The following is a 15,462-nucleotide window of genomic DNA, read 5'->3' as shown; positions in this document are numbered from 1 at the left end:
GGTAAAGTCACTTGTTACTTCACCTTTGATTTGGAAAGCTTTGGAAGATAGTTTTGAAGGTGGTGAGCATTCTAAGAAATTGATATTACAAAGCTAGATTTGTGCATTTCAAGATACTAAGATGATGGAAGATGAATCTATAAGAACATTTTTAGGTAGAATATCAAAAATCACTGCAGGTATTAGATCTCAAGGAAGAACCACAGAATATGATGAGGTTATATGGAAGATATTGAAGAGCTTAACACCACCATTTAAGCTAGTAGTTTAGATGATATAGTTGTTGATATCTTGTACAAAAGATTTCACAAAGGAGACATTACTTGGAAGACTCTAAGAAGTTAGGAATGAGCTCAGACAGTCCAGATTATTGACCATAATAGAGATAGCTTTTAGTGCCTTGGATATTCAACCTAATTTATCAAGAAGAACAAGTGCTAGAGGAGATTTTTCTAGTAGTAGCAAATCTACGAAAGATAGAAAGATTGAAGAAGGATTAGTCCTTCTGATAAGAAGAGAAAAAGGAGGTAAGATAATCTTTAAATGTTAGACTTGTGATGAATATGGTCATTATGCATCTAAGTTTCCTAAAAGAGAGAAAAAGTATAAAGTAAATTACAAACCTAGAAAAGATAGAGAGTGTTTGTATGAAAATGAAGAAAATGATTTTGATGAACAAGCAGTGAGTGTTAGTGATGATAAGATAGAATTTGTGGCAATTAAAGAGGAAAGTCCATAGAAAATAGCATTGGTGTCATAGGTTGAAAAAAAATCTGATTGGATAATTGAAAGTGGTTGTTCACATCATATTACTGGTGATATGAACAAGTTTGTTGACTTCAAAAGTCAGAATTGAAGCATTGTCAGAGTTGGAAACAATGCAACATGCCATGTCAAAGGTATTGGATCTATAACTCTTGATGGTAAAGCTAACATGGAGGATGCATATTTTGTTGATGGTTTTAAGCACAATATTTTGAGTGTTAGACAACTAGTGAATAGAGGTTATCAATTGTAGTTCATAGAGAAGACATATATGATTAGAGACAAATATGGAAAGGTAATTGGAATAGGAACCAGATCTAGAGGTAATGTAATTTAGTTGAATCCTACTAAAATGACATGTTTGGTTGCAAAGGTAGATGATAGTTGGTTATGGCATAATAGACTTTGTCATATAAAATTTGGTAGTATTGTGAAGATTAGTGGTATGTTTGTAGTTAGAGATTTGCCTAAGATTGTAAAGCCTACTAACACAATTTGCAAGGAGTGTGTGTTGGCAAAGCATAATAGAACTTCATTTTTCAGCAAGAAATTTACTACTACAACAAAGTTGGAGATTATACACACAAATATCATTGGTCCTACAAAGACTAAAGGATTTTATGGTGAAAGGTATTTTATGATTCTAGTTGATGAATTTTCTAGAATGGTGTGGGTTGCATTTCTTAAAGAGAAATTTAAGGCATTTGATAAGTTTAAGATATTTAAGAATAGAGTTGAGAATGAATCTAACATGAAAATTAAATGTTTGAAATTAGATAGAGGAGGTGAATTTACTTCAAATGAGTTTAACATATTTTGTGAATAAAATGGAATCAAAAGATAGTTAAAAGCTTTGAGAACCCTTGAATAGAATGACATTGCAGAGAAAAGGATCAGGTTAGTTACAAAAGTTGCAAGAGCTATGTTAGCTAAGAATGATCTATCCAAGATATTTTGGAGAGAAGTTGTGAAGACAATGGTCTACACTATGAACAAAGTGAAAGTTAAGAAAGACACAAACAAGACCCCGTATGAACTATGGTTTGGTCACTCACCTATAGTTAAGTATTTCAAAAATTTTGGGAGTAAGTTTTATATCAAAAGAGATGATGATATTGGTAAGTTTGATGCTAGAAGTGATGAAGGTATGTTTCTTGGTTGTTCATTGAAAATGAAAGCTTATAGATGCTATAATCTGAGAACTAAGACTATTATGGAAAGTGCAAATGTGAGAATTGATGAGAAATTCAGGATACAAGAGAGAATAGTTGATTACAATTTAGATGATGATGTTGTTACTAAGCCAAGGAATGATGAATTATTTATTGAGATTAATAATGATTTGCAAAATGAAGGAGAGTAGGAACAAAGCTCAAAACCTTCACCAGAGCTAAGAGTTTAGATAGAAACTCCTACTTCAAGAAAGAATATGATAAAGAATCATCCATCTGAGAAGATCATTAGAAGCAGAGATAAAGGTGTGATGATAAGAAGTAGAGTCAATGAAGAACTATGTTTAATATCTCAAGTTAAACCTATGAATGTAGATGAAGCATGTAAAGATGATTTTTGTAAACAAGCTATGGAAGAGGAATTGGATTAGATAGTAAAGAATGAAATATGGGAATTGGTCCCTAGACTAGCAGCCAAGAATGTGATAGGAACTAAATGGGTATTTAGGAACAATATAAATGAACAAGGTGAGGTTGTAAGGAACAAGGAAAGATTGGTATGTAAAGGTTACTCACAACAAGATGGAATAGATTTTGATAAGATCTATGCTCTAGTGGTTAGAATAGAAGCAAAAAGATTATTCTTAGCCTATGTAGCACAAAAGAAATTCAAAGTGTATAAGATGGATGTCTAGTTAGTATTTTTGAGTGGAGAACTTGAAGAAGAAGTGTATATAGAATAAATCAAAGGTTGTCCTTTTACAGATGATAAGGACATATTATGCAAACTGAAGAAAGCATTGTATGGCCTGAAGCAAGCACCCAGAACCTAGTATGCAAGGTTGGACAAGAATTTGACAAAGGTTGGATATAGAAAATATATGATAAATAGTAACTGTATTGGAAAGAAATTGATGATGGTTTGATGAGTTTGGTAATATTTGTCGATGATATCATATTTGGAGGAAATGATGAGGAAAGTGACAAATTTGCTGAAGAGATGAAGAAAGAATTTGAGATGAGTATGATAGGAGAGATGAAATATTTTCTAGGATTACAAATTGTATAGAATAAAGAGGGAATATTTATATCTTAGACTAAGTACTTGACAAATTTACTAAAAACCTTTGCTTTGGAAACATACAAACCCATTGGAACACCTATGGTAAATGGACATAAGTTATCTACAAAGGATGAGACACCTATTATTGAGTAGAAAAGAATAGATCTATGATTGGAGGATTGCAATATCTGACTCAAACAAGGTTGGATATAGTAGATCTAGTTGGAATTGTTGCAAGATTCCAAGCTGATCCTAGAGAAGCACATTATGTAGTAGTCAAAATAATATTTAAACATATGAAAGGAACATCTGAGTTTGGATTATGGTATGATAGATCTAATGATTTTACTCTAAGTGCTTATACTGATGTTGATTGGGCAGGTAGTATGGATGAAATGAAAAGCACCAGCGGTGGAGCCTTCTTTCTTGGAGGAAGATTGGTCTCTTGGGTAAGCAAGAAGTAGGATTTTACATCACAAAGTATAGTAGAAGTAGAATATGTTGCAGCAACAAACAATTGCAATCAAGTTATTTGGATGGAGCAGATGTTGAAGGATATATATAGAATCAATGAACCTATTATCATACATTGTGACAAGAAAAGTACAGTAAATATGTCTAAGAATCCAGTGTTGCATTTAAGACTAAGCACATTTATATTAAGTAATACATGTTGAGAGAGAAAGTTGCAAAAAAGGAAATTAGATTAGAGTATGTGAGAAAGAAAGAGTAGATTGTAGATATATTCACTAAGCCTCTTCCCAAAGAGACTTTTGAGTATTTGTGAGGTATACTATGGGTTATGCCCCTTCCTATAGTAGAGAAGAAGATGCAAGAGTGCATCAGTATAGTGTAATAGAGCACCATTGATGTCTAGACTAAATGTTGATGCTTCCTATATGGGGGAGTATTTTTGATGGATAGAGTCATCTAGGACTCTTGTTGGATTATTTTTTTGAACAATTTTTTTGGATACTTGAGCTAAGTAAGAATCAATTATTGTAGAGTTTGATGTAGTAAAGTTGGTTGCTAAAACCTTTGACATTGATGTCAATGGGGGTGAAGTTTAGCATGAAAAAAATGTTGGGGAGAAGTACTACATTATGAGAAGATCATGAGGAGGAATGTCATGAGGAAGAAGCTAGCAAGAACAAGTACAACTTGTTCAAGAGAAGAAAATAGTTGGGGAGAATGATTGATGAAGAGAATTTGAAAAGAAAGATGAACAATCTTTTGCTGGTATTCTTGGAACTAGATGCTTTTCATCTATGTTGCCATGAACGCCAAAGGGAGAGATTGTTGAGAGATTGTTGGAAGCATGAATGCTGATGATATTCCTATGGGGGAGTATTGCAGATATATTATTATGATGATATGTTACATTCATGAATGAGTTTTTCATTGATGTCAACATAGCATTTTTCTATGGTATCTAATAGAAGAACAATAGAAAGATCAAATTGGTATGAATGACTAGTTGAGTATTCTAAATATCCAAGGTTATGGGAGATACTTCTTAGTATCTAGTATATGCAATTAATGTCAATAGAAGAAATGATAAGTTTGGAAGAAGTTATGTAATTTTTGGTGATGTTTGTTTTGAGGTAGAGTTTACAGAGGCATGTTCTAGTAAACTTGTTATATCTCTTGGTAGAGTTGTTATTCTAAGAATGGAGGTTGAGGATGTCAAGAATATGTGATAGTGATGACATACCTAGGTTCACTCATCATAATGAAACATGTATGAAAATTTACTCAAGTTGCAACATGGAAGATTAATGTTATCACTAAGTGTAACGTGTTCTTAATGTGGTCCTATAATGATTAATTGAGATGGTCTAATGGATGACTTAGCGAATTATTTTATGGAATTGGTATAAAGGAAGGAAATTTTAATTTATTAAGAATTATGGGTTTTTATGGAATTGAATTGATGCAAAGAGATTGTAAGCAGTAGAGAGAGCTAAATACAAAGTTGAGCAGAGCAGAGCAGAAATGAAGGAAACCTCATTGTTGAGGTTTTACTAAGTGATATGAGGTTTGATATTTGGATTGAAGGTTTGTGACTTGGTCTAAAAGGTTTGACAATGATTGGTTAAGTTGAAAAAACAAAGGAAAGAAGAACATAATAATAAATTGCATGTTTGAGCAGTGAGCTCTTCTTGTAGTTGAAATTGCACGTTTGGGTAGTGGGCTCATCTTGTGTACATTGTACTACAACTCCTAATAGGGTTGGAATCTCCTAATAGGGATTCAAAGTCTCCTAATAGGGACTCATATGTATTGAATATTGTAATGGAATCCTAACAGGGTCCATACTCTAACAAGGAATATTTATATTAGTACATCATCTTGTGGGCACCATTCTCACCTAGGTTTTCCCTCTAATCAAGGGTTTCCCTAGTCAACATATCTAGTGTAATTGTCTATGTGCATCTTTGTATGATTGGTGTTTACTTTGGTTGAATGGTTAAGTTTTTTTAAAGAAGATAAATGTTTCAATTGTTGGATAACTGATTCAACCCCCCACCCCCTAGTTATCTTGGTGGACTATTGTTTCTAACAAATGAATTGCAAGAAAAATGGAGAGATGAATGAGAGATATCAATTTTTAAAGTGAGTTGTTTTATTATTAGACCAAGTCCTACTATTATACTCTAATAATTGTATCAATTTGGATAAATCCTTTGGATAAAGTTTGACCTAAAAGTCATGAATAAATCCTTTAACCGAGTGACATTCTAATGAAATATTCTAAAGTCCTCTAATAAGTCTCACTTTTATTTGGGTGATTGAAATCCTTTAATCAAGGTCACATTCAATAGTGTGTATTGTGACTATTAATAGGGTTGGCTCCTCATAGAGCTCACTTTAGAAGAGTGAAAATTGCTACATGTTATTGGTGGTTTTTCCCAAATTGGGTTTCCACATTAAATCCTTGTGTCAAATTGTGTGATTGAATTTGTGATAACTCATGTTTACATTTATGTAAAGTTCATTTGACCTAGGATAGTAATATAAAAAGGTTTGAGATATTGGATTATCTAATCAATGCATGCACATATATTTGTTGAGTACTGATAATTCCCCTCCCCCCCCCAAATTATTCTAAATTATTCTAACAATTGGTATTAGAGCATTTGGTGCTTGTGAGGAAATAGTTTGAGGGTATTTGAAGCTAAAGATCAAGACATATAGAAAGGAGGTGCCGAAGCTAAACAAGGAAATTTTTCCTGCATGAAAAAGTTTGATTAAGCTACATCTAGGTGGACTTGGAGATTTTTCATTGTCAATTGTGATCACTAAATATGTGGAAGTGGTTGGAACCCCTACTGCTCAACAACTAATAAAAAGAAAGAACACAATTAAAGAATGTTGGAGATTGCATCTACCCTAAGCTATTTAGAGTTTAATGATATCAAAGAATGTATTAATACTAAAGAAATGTGGGATGCTCAATAGAAAATCTATGGAGGAGACAAGAATGTGCTAAGAGCCAAGGAAAAAAGTCTAAGAGGAAAATTTGATGGTATGAAAATGCGAGAAGGTGAAACTGTAGTTTAGTATTGTGGAAGAATCAAAGATGTTGTAAATACAATTAGAGGATCAAATAGAAAGATTGAAGATGAAGTTATGATAAAAAAAGTGTTAAGAACCCTACTACCTATCTATGCTATTAGAGTCTCTTCCATACAAGAACTAAGATGTAATCCTAGTAATGATTTGACCCTTTAAGGACTAGTTGGTAAAATCATTGCTTTTGAACTTTCAAATTTTGATAATTTCAAATCTAAGAATGTTGACTCTGCTTTCAAAGCTAAAGTGACACTCAAATAACTTAAAGATAAGGGAAAGGAAAAGGTTAAGCATGTTGCTAGTGATAGTGAAATAGATGATGAAGGTCTAGATGAACTTGAAACACTGTTGGCTAGGATACTTCAAAGAGGAAAAGGAAAATACAAAGGTAAGTTACCCATCATATGTTTTAATTGTAATGAAGTTGGCCATATTGCAATAAGATTTTTTGAGAAGACAAACAATAGAAATGGAGAAAAATATAGAAGTAGAAGAGATAAGAGTACCCAAGACTATAAAGACAAGGGAAAGAAAGCTTTCTAAATAGCTAAAGAAGAATCTAATGATGAATCAAACGATCATGATGAAGAAGTTGTCTATGTTTCTATTAAAGATGATTCAGATGAAGATGAGAAACTAAATTAGTATCTTATGTGACCAAAAGTGATCGATGGATCATTAATAATGGATGTTCTCATCACATGACTAGTGATAAAATTAAGTTCAAAACCCTTGAGTATTATAATGGAAATAATGTTAGATTTGGTAATGATGCATCCTATCTAGTGAAAGGTAAAGGATCAATAAGATTGGCAAACAAGATCATGTATGACAATGCTTACTATGTAGAAGGACTTAACTATAATCTATTGAGTATGTCACAATTGAATAGTTTAGGATGCAAAGTTGAATTTGAAAACACAAAGGCCAAGATCTATAATATTGATAGAAAACTTATTGGAATTGGTGATTAGACAAGAGGTAATCTATTTTATCTTGACATGACTCAAGTAACATGTCTTGTTGTACAATTTTATGATGTGTGGCTATGACATAAAAGGTTATGCCATGTAAATCTTGACAACTTGGTTAGCATCAATAAGATGAAAAAAGTCAGAGGTTTACCAAAACTGAAGAAACTTGATAATGTGATTTGCAAACAATGTTAGTTAGGAAAGATTACAAAGTCTATTTTTAAGAGTAAGACTCATACTTCAAAATAAATTTTAGAATTAATTCATACTAATCTATGTGGACCAATTGATGTGCAAAGCTACGTAGATGATAAGTATTTTATTATATTTGTTGATGATTACTCTAGAATGATGAAAATAATGTTTTTGAGAGAAAAATATGACTCTTTTCAAATGTTTAAGTGGTATCTAGAAAGACTTGAAAAAGAAATTGGTAAAAGCTTAAAATGTCCGAGATTTGATAGAGGTGCAGAATTTACATCAAATGAATTCAACAATTTTTGCAATGATAGAGGAATTAAAAGACAAAATTATGCACCAAGGACCCCTCCACAAAATGGGATAGCTGAAAGGAGAAACAAATTTGTAATGGACTATACAAGAACACTGATGATGGAGAAGACTATTTCTTTGAAATATTAAATAGAAGTTGTCAGTACAACTATCTATACCTTGAACCAAGTAGAAGTCAAGAAATGTACAAATTTCACACCTTTTGAATTATGGTATGGATACTCACCCAATGTCAAATATTTTAAAGTATTTGGAAGAAAGTGTTACATTCTAAAGTATAATAGAAATGAATAACTTAATGCAAAAAGTGAAGAAGGTATATTCCTAGGATATTCCACAAGAAGTAAAGCTTATAAGTATTTAAATACTAACACTAACAAAGTTGTGAAAAGTGCAAATGTAAAAATTGATGAATATACATAAATGCATGAAGATGAACAAAAGAAGGAACCTACAAAATTAAAAAACCTTTATGTACTACTATGAAGTCATGTCTACTAATACTGATGATTGTAAGAACTAAGCTACTAGTCAACAAGAATTAGTGATTGCTGAGTCACATATAATGGATGTTGAGTTATAGTTAGAAGCCAAGGTACATTCTAATGCCAAGATTGGTTTACAAGAAAGGAATGTCGATTTACCTGAAGAAGAAGTATACACTAAATCTGAGATCGAACTTCATGAACAATCTATTGTTGATAAAATAAGAACAAAGCCATGATTATTAAAATATGCTAGAAGACATCATCCTGATGAATAAATCATTGGAGAAAAAGAGGATGGACAAATGACAAGGAATAGATTAAAAAATGAAACATGTTTGTTAAGCATACATGAACCTAAAATAGTGAAGGATGCACTAGAGAGTGAAGACTAGATTCAAGCCACGAATGAAGAAATTGATTAGATTAAGAAGAACAAAACCCAAACACTTGTATTGAGACCAAAGAACAAGAATGTTATTGTAGCAAAGTGGGTATATAGAAAAAAAAAAGTTAGATGAGAATGGTGAAGTGACAAGGAATAAGGAAAGATTACTCTATAAAGATTATGCACAAGAAGAGGGAATTGATTAAGGAGAGACATTTGCTCCAATTGCAAGATTGGAAGGAGTAAGAAATTTACTAGTAGAAATATTTGCTAATGATATCACATTTAGAGATAGAAGGAAATAAAGGAATTTTACTAGTAGAAATATTTGTTGATGATATCATATTTGGAGGATAAAATGCATTATGTAAGACATTTGCAAATGAAATGATGAAAGAATTTGGGATGTCTATGTTTGGAGTAATAAAGTTCTTTGTTGTATTACAAGTATGTTAGATGAAATATGGTATTTACATTACTTAGTCCAAGTATGTAAAGGAAATATTTTAGACTTTTGGTATGGAAGACTCAAGACCAATTAGTAATCCCATGGTGATAGGACATAAACTATCCAAAATTGATGATTCTACTAAGGTAAATCAAACATTGTAAAGGTCTATGATTGGATAGTTGCAATATGTAGTTCATAGGAAACTTGAAATTAAATTAGCTGTAGGGATTTTTTAAGATTTTATGAAAATCCTAAGGAGAATCACTTAGTGGTTGTTAAAAGGATTATGGGATATGTAAAAGGTACAGAAGATTTTGGTCTATACTACAAGAAGAATAACAAGTTTGACTTGAGAGCCTATACAAATGTTGATTAGGATGGAAATATTGATGACATGAAAACCACAAGTGGTGGAGCATTTTTCTTAGAAAAATGATTAGTTTCCTAGACTAGCAAGAAATAGAATTGTATTTAACAATCTACTACTAAAGTGGACTATGTGGTTGTTATAGTGAATTGTACAAATGTGGTATGGATGAAATAGTCATTCAAAGAAATGAAGGAAGAAATCACCAAACCTATGATAATCTACTATGATAATACAAGTGCTATGAGCATATCTAAGAATGTTGTGATGAACATAAAGATAAATCACATCACAATTAAGTATCCTTATTTGAGAGAATTGGTTTAGGACAAAGAAGTGAGAATTGAAAATGTGAATACAAAGGAACAAATAGCTGATATATTCATAAAGGATTTACCTAAAGATGCACATGACTATCTCAGAGGTAGGTGTTGTCACAAAAGCTTGCACCCTTATCCAAATTCTAACCTAAGTACAACCTTGTGAAACAACCTCCAAGATATGAGACTTGAACTATGAGGTTGAGTCTCCGAAGACGGCCAAATTCCTTTGCTATTAAGATGCACTTAAATAATTCTTGGAGAGAAAAGGGAGAAAGAATGCATGAAGGGAACTACCTAATCTATTCTAAAGAGGTGATGCACCAAAATAGAGTGTTCAGACCAAAACTCTACCCATACATGCACAATACCATTATAATGACAGTCCACAAATATATGGATTCAGACTTGCTTTAATCTATTAACCACATACAGATTAGACAACCACATGAGTGACACAAGGAAAAATTGCTTCACTTCTTATCATTCATGGGCCAAAAGAGATACAAAAATGTAGATTATAGATATTCACAGTACATTGAAGAGAGGTAGACAAATATTTCATAGTACATTGATGACTAAAAGAGATAATATAGAATGGCATATAACTTAGAGGCAAAGAGGGAATTTATAGTCACTTGCCAAGGAAATGCTAGAGAAACAAAGTAGATTTGACCCTAATAAAGAGTATAAAATTTTCTTTTATAGTACAAGCATAACTTAGATAAATTCCTTTGTAAGACAAAAATTCAACCACTGCAATCAAATCTATAGAGAATAATCACTAAAAAACTAGAAGATTTGATCACAGAGTGAATCCATACATGAGAAGATCACTTATTTACCAAATGAAAGTCTAAGAGGTGAGGAGTGATGGTCACTAAATTCTCGCTAAATGAATGGATCAATAGGTGGCAGTGGAGTGTTTCTTTCCATTTATAAGACCTAGAGAATGATGAAAGTGATTACAAGAGATCAGAAAGATTAGCTTCATCATCAAGGAGTTGCTTTTGCTGTCATTATTCTTGCCAAATTTAGCTGTGTTATTTGGTCAACTAGATTTAACCATCAAGTCTTACCACATGGACCAAACATTTCTTACCATTATGCCACTCTATCAACAATTCAACTTTATGCCTTGTGTTTGACCACGCAACCTCACCACCACCTTCCTTCAATAGTAGTTACTACTTGTGAAACCATGATCCATTGATCATCAATACCTTGCAACCCACTCTTAGCATTCTTCATTAACCACCACAACTTGCAAAGGTTGAGATCTAACCATATATGCAGCTTTGCCACCTTAACCAGAGATTCCTTTCTATCCTTTGCAACCAAGCAAAACAAGGGGAATTGCTTGATCATAACTCAACTATTTCTTGACATATGGTGATCATGTGTTGGCCATAGATTTGGATGATCTAATGGTGCAAGATATGTCTTTGAAGCATTGAAGATCTACCCTTTTTTCACTATCGTAGTTTAAACCATAGCATGTTAATGTAACTATGAGATTAGGTGAAAACAAGGCAATCACACCCTCATGATCTTTACTCTGGTTAGTGCTCAATGAACTGGGACTATACAATTCACATGGTCATGACAAAAAACATTCTAAGGCATAATATGAAATAAAGTCAATTCTAAATCAAAATCTTATGCAACCATTAAGCAGATTATCACTTGAATTTGATTTTTTGGTGGGAGGGTATTTTGGCTAACATTTCTGCCAACTTAGAGGGGATGTAAGCCTTCTTAGCATGTGACTAATGACCATCAAAAGATCCATTGGGCTATGGAGTCTCTGAAACCATAAAACTCATCAATTTATCATTTCTGCTACATTGTAAGCCATAACATGCTTTTTTCCTCTGGAACTTGCAAAAAAAATTAGAACCAAAACTCTCTACTACAAGATAAAACATGTGCCTATGCACTTCTTGGAAAATAAAAAAGAACAAAAAAGAAAAACTGCTTTGACTATGTACATGAACATTTATTTTCATTAGAAATAGGGCTTGAGATATATTCCATTGACTAGAATAGGAAAGACTTCACCATTAGGCCTGCTCAACTAGAAAGCATTAGCTTGCTTGCAATTGATGATTACATAATGAACACTTCATAAGGCATCAAATTTTGAGTGCCTCCCTACTTTTTCTTTGTCTGTATCACACTTTAGCACAAGATAACCTTCCCTAAAATTTCTAATCTTAGCCTTCCTATCAAAACTCTTCTTCATCTATTGCTAATGTATTTCTAAGGTCTATATTATTTGATCTCTTTTCTCCTCTAGCTCCATCAAATCTACCACTCTTACAGACATAGCATCATTTTCAATTAATTCCAACTAATGAGCCAACTCAAGAGTAAGAAACTCCAATGAGATAGGGAGCCTAGCTTCTTTTCCATATACTGACATGAAAGGAGAATTTCCTATGGTTCTCTTGGGTGTTATTCTATTAGCCCAAAGGGCACTCTTCAATTTCTGGTGCAAACACCTTTGGTTATCTTCAATAGTTCTCTTGATGATTCTAATCAAATTTTTATTGGATGGCTCAGCTAAACCATTACCTTGAGGGTAGTAATTGGAAGATGTGCTTAACTAAATTCCATGATCAATTGCCCGTGTACAAATCTAAGATCATACAAATGATTTAACATTATCTGATATTATGGTAGAAGGTACACCAAATCTTGTGACAATTTCGTTAAGGAACTCCACAACTAAAGATTTTGTAAAGTCTTTCAAGGATACTACCTCTATCCACCTTGTAAAATAATTTGTAGTAACTAGAATCCATTTGTGACTAGAGCTAGAAGGTGGATAAATAGGACCAATGAGATCTAATCCTTGCTAGGTAAAGGGCTAATCAACCTAGATGGGGGGAAGCAGAAGGGCTGCAAGTCTCTATTTACCTAAGAATAAGGCACACATTTTGTACTTCCTTACATGTCTGTGGCAATCATGGAACAAGAATGACCAATAGTAACCAGTTCTCATGATCTTCATTGTAGTGGTTCTTGCTGAAAAGTGACCACCATTAGGACCATCATGAAGCTCTTTAACTATCCTCTCTACTTGATCTGCATCAATAAATCTTAGTAGGTCTGCATTGAAGTCTCTGCTAAAAAGAACACCATAAACTATAGCATAAGGAATAGACTGTAGTCTAAACTATCTTATTTTAGCTTTATCCAACCCTTGAGGATATCCATTCCTAGCTAAGAAGGTCTTCATATCATCTATCCAACTCCTTGGATTGTTATTTCTTGCCTCCTACTATTCTGCCAACACCAAGACAACTTCTTCATCAAGCTCATGAGATGAGATTATCTATTTGCACAACCCTTTTCCTCTTACTAGTTTGGTAATCTAAATATCCACATCATACTCCATTACCTTAATGATCCAACCGACTCTCTTCTCACTAATGTCTTTGCTCATCAAGAAATCTTTAACACTTACATGAGGAACCAACAAATGGATTTTTTTATGTGACAACAGGTCTCTAAATTTCTTCAAGGCTCTTATGACCATAAGGGCCTACTTTTCTACATAGCTATACTTATTTTCATATTCCTTTAGCCCTTCACTAAATAGAGCAATAGGCTAATCTTCATTTTTATCATTTGATTGATTAATGAGAGTAGGAGCTAAAGCTATGGCTACTTTGATCTCTTCAAAACTTGCTTTTCCTTCATTGGTCATGAGAAGGCCATTTTTTTATAGAATAGATGTAAGAGGTTTCACCATGATAGCTAGGTTAGGGATAAATCTTCTCACAAAATTTATTCTACCAAGAAAACTTTGCAAATGTTTCTTGTGACTAGGAAGAGAAAGGGCAAGTATTGCCTTTGTTCTCTCTGGATCAATAGTTAGACCATATTTAGATATAATATGTCTTAATAATTTCCCTTGATTAGTGGAAAATATACATTTTCTTGGATTCAAAGATGCTCCATACTCTCTACATCTTATAAACACTTATCTAAGATGACCAAAATGTTCTGCTACATCCTTTGAATATACTGTGATATCATCAAGGTAGACTAACATAAACCTTTCAATCATTTTTTGAAGGCCATCTCCATTTCTTTTTGAAATGTGGAACCTACATTTATTAGTCCAGAAGGCATTTTACTATAGGAATAGGTGCCACATTTGGTAGAGAAAATAATTTTATATCTATGAGCTTCTTTGACTAACACCTAATTATAACCTAAGAATTCATTCAAGAAGGATAATCTCTTTGAACCACTAACTTTAGACAATATCTATTCCATGGAAGGAAGAGGATGGTGATCTTTAAGGGAGTCTTGGTTAAGATCCCTAAAATCTACACACAGTCTAATTTCTCCATTCTTTTTACTAATAGGGACAAGGTTTTCCACCTAAGAGGAGTTCTTGATAGGGAAAATAATATTGGCCTCAATTAATTTGGACAACTCATTTCTCATTATGGGCTCAATCTTAGGGTTTACTAGCATCTATTTTTGCATAATAGGATTAACATTATCCACTAGATCTATAGTATGTTGAAACAAACTAGGGTCAAAACCCTTTAAATCATCATATGTCTAAGAAAATATATCATTAAATTCTTGACATCAATGAGTAAAATTTTCTTGTTTAGTTTTAGAACATACCTTCCCCATGCTTAACATCCTTCCATCAACAATTGTGATCAGCATATGGTCTCCTTTATTCATAGTAAGATTCACACCTCCATCGCTTGTTTGGTCATCAGGGTTGAAGATACTCTCTAAGGTAATGAGACCCTTAGGAATTTTATTTAAGCTGAGGTTGATGATTTGATCACCATATAGGTCTTGTAATCTTGACTAATTTCTATCTGAGAAGTTTGTTTCATTCACCACTTTAATCTTCTACTTCTTTTCATCTTTGAGGCTCCTTGGGACATCATAAGATGTACCCACTTCCACAAGTCTATTAGTGTGTCTATTTCCTCTTCTAGGGATGCTCTGAATATTATATGCATTGAAACCTTCAAGAAAATCCCATACCCTATATTTACAAGACTTGAGCAAACTATTCTTAGTAATATTTTGACTCCTCGCTTGATTGATAACTAACTCACTATCCCCATACACTCTCAATGCTTGGATTCATCTCTTTTGAGAAAGTAAGAGACCCTAAATTGATGCCTCATACTCAGCCACATTATTAGTACAACTAAATTGAAGCCTAAATGAGAAGTGGTACCTTTCTAGTGTAGGAGAAATCAACATAACACTAGCCCCTGACCCATTTTAATTTCTTGATCCATCAAAATACATATTCCATATCCCACATATATATTATTTTGTTTTCATTAATTTGGGGACAAGAGAATCCTTTTCTGATATAGAATAAGTGCCTAG

This window comes from Cupressus sempervirens, chromosome 2 (genome assembly GCF_028749045.1).
Source record: "Cupressus sempervirens isolate cs-2001-9-10 chromosome 2, ASM2874904v1, whole genome shotgun sequence".
NCBI lineage: Eukaryota > Viridiplantae > Streptophyta > Pinopsida > Cupressales > Cupressaceae > Cupressus > Cupressus sempervirens.
This window is presented reverse-complemented; position numbering follows the sequence as displayed.